The sequence below is a fragment of the Limulus polyphemus genome, unplaced genomic scaffold (assembly GCF_000517525.1).
Source record: "Limulus polyphemus unplaced genomic scaffold, Limulus_polyphemus-2.1.2 Scaffold12844, whole genome shotgun sequence".
NCBI classification, from domain to species: Eukaryota; Metazoa; Arthropoda; class Merostomata; order Xiphosura; family Limulidae; genus Limulus; species Limulus polyphemus.
Genome location: NW_013678454.1, coordinates 372 through 2828, shown reverse-complemented (window position 1 = coordinate 2828; position 2457 = coordinate 372). Strand labels below are relative to the sequence as shown.

Below are 2457 nucleotides of genomic sequence, written 5' to 3'. Positions count from 1 at the left end.
CTAGAATCCGGGGTGGGCTATCTATGCTCTGCCCACCACAGATATCGAAACACAAAGCTACACAACTTAACTTAAAACAAACTACTAAGTACACTTTCGTTAATAATAACTAGAATGTTTTCGTTGGAGTGTAATTATCTAGGTACTTACGAATATTTTCAATTAGTAAATAAGGATTATACGTCAACATAATATTTACCTTTTTCTAAAACTGGAAGAAGAAAAAAAAGTTGATCTTATTTGTTACCATTTAGTTACTTTTCAAAATCATCTTCGGTTTGGACTTGAATGTATTGAAGGTAAGGCATGGCCTGGTGATTATTCGTTGATAAAGAATAGGCGAAGTGTTGGCCGTAGGTGGAATTGACTAGCTGTCTTCCCTCTAGTTTATCACTTGAAAATCACGCACGGCTACACTAAGACAGCCATCATAGGCTTTATTCAACAAACAAACAAATCCTGTAATAGAAATCTGTAAAACACTAGAACTTTACAATTCAAATGACGGAATAATTAACGAAGAAAATCTGTCGTGAAAACACTATTTCGAGGGTAAATTGTTACGTGAAGCAACCATTTCAAGACAGCGGGCGGCACTTTTGTTTAATTTCACTCTCTGTCACAGGCCTATTCTACCTTCAGTATCGCTTTTCTTCTTATTATCCACTTAATATTTTCTTCAAAAGATAACTCTATTTTCATAATCACACGGGTCTAAAAAGTCACTTTATCTCACATTCATTGTTCCTTAGATCTGTTAGCTTTTTGTATCTTATGCCCTAATACTTTGTTTTTATTTTGACTTAAATTCGAAACTACGGACACGATTTTGAAGATTAATATCGCCGACAATGACGACTCTAGGAGACTCATAGATAGAAATTTGTGTGAAAAAGAAATTATTATCTTTGAGAATAACCTGTACTCTTAGTTATAAATTATAGTACACGTAAAAAGTTACATCGTGTTCACGAAGTATGTGAACTTTCACAATTAACACCATAAAATATGTTCCGAACTATAAAGTATTAAAAAGAGAAAAGTAAAAGGAATATCCTAACAACAGTTCCGGATAGCTCAGTCGGTAGAGCGTTAGGCTTTTAACCTAACGGTCCAGGGTTCGAGTCCCTGTTCGGGTGAGTGAATGTTTTGAAACATTTATTTATTTAGCACAACCATAAAACAACTACGGCGGTGACATTTAATTTGCTGTTGGCTCGAAATGTTCATTTTCTATGAATAAATACTTTATAAAAATCTTCTGTTTATGTGTGTAGCTGCATAAAAAACTTGTGGATTTTGGACTTTCCATATTCGTTGTTCATTTCTTATAATATTTGTTTTTATACTCTGAAAACCCTATAATCATTTTCGTGTAACATTTTCTGACAGAATAGATGTTGATTTTTTTCTCGCCTAATCAGCTATAGCTTAATAAGCAGAAGGCCTTACTGGCAGCGGCATGTAATAACAAGCTAGAGAAGAGGCGATATGATTTATTATTACTCTAAACCCTTGTTAGGCCATTACAAGTTATTAGATTTTAAATTTTCTCAGTCTTATTCTGGTGTAATATCTCGCACGCATCACTTCTTACTCTCATACCAATTCAACTAACGCGTAAACCAACTTAACGTCAGAAATTTTGGGAAATAATTAACACGCTTCTGAGAGAAATATATATTAATTAATGCTGTACTATAAGAAAAGAGATATGACATAATATGCATGTTAATATAAACATACCACGATTACGACAGAAGACCTAAATCTTTGAATGAAAATTCAATCTCTTACAAATCTACTATATTCTTAACGTAAAGACAATATTGAAAACTCATATATTGTTGAAAGCAACTTGAAGTTTACACGGCAGTATCATGTGACTCGAAAAGCAATGACGTCAATATCGATTTTTACGTGTACAAGCGGTAGAGGTTAAAACGTTCTCCGATTTATACACAACAAAAAAGATATAGCAAAGACCTGTATCTCAGTACAAGACCGTACTTTAAATAAGCACTTGTGTTGTTTTTTCGTGTTTTCAATGTGGCCTATCAGATGGGATTATTTAATTCCTATTATACAGTATTTTGTGATTCAACTATGAATTCTTTCGGTAAACGGTTGATCTATAACTGGACTTCACGAGCTGTAGTTAGTCAAAGAAGGACTTCTAAAGTACTTTTCTCGTTTCCTGTTTCAAAAGAGTTTTCCTATCATAGATTGTAAAAAACACTCTATTTGCTACGTATTACAAGTAAAACATTCCACATTACATCTGTTACGTATTATCATACGTCTTGTACATGTCGATCGAATCCATACGTATCTCGAATGGATAGAGAGAAACACTGAGGTATTAGATAAGGGTGTGCTGGAAACGCCTTATTTGATTTTCACGAGCCAAATGGAGTCTTTGCACAACCTTATTAAGTAGCCCCTATTTGTGGATTA

At 33.7% G+C, this 2457-nt stretch overlaps 1 non-coding gene across 1 annotated transcript; it reads left to right on the top strand.

Annotated features, from left to right (window-relative positions):
* Window positions 1-1066: 1066 nt before the first annotated feature.
* Window positions 1067-1139, top strand: Trnak-uuu. Its single transcript has one exon. It is a non-coding gene; the product is annotated as a tRNA-Lys (tRNA).
* Window positions 1140-2457: the final 1318 nt, after the last annotated feature.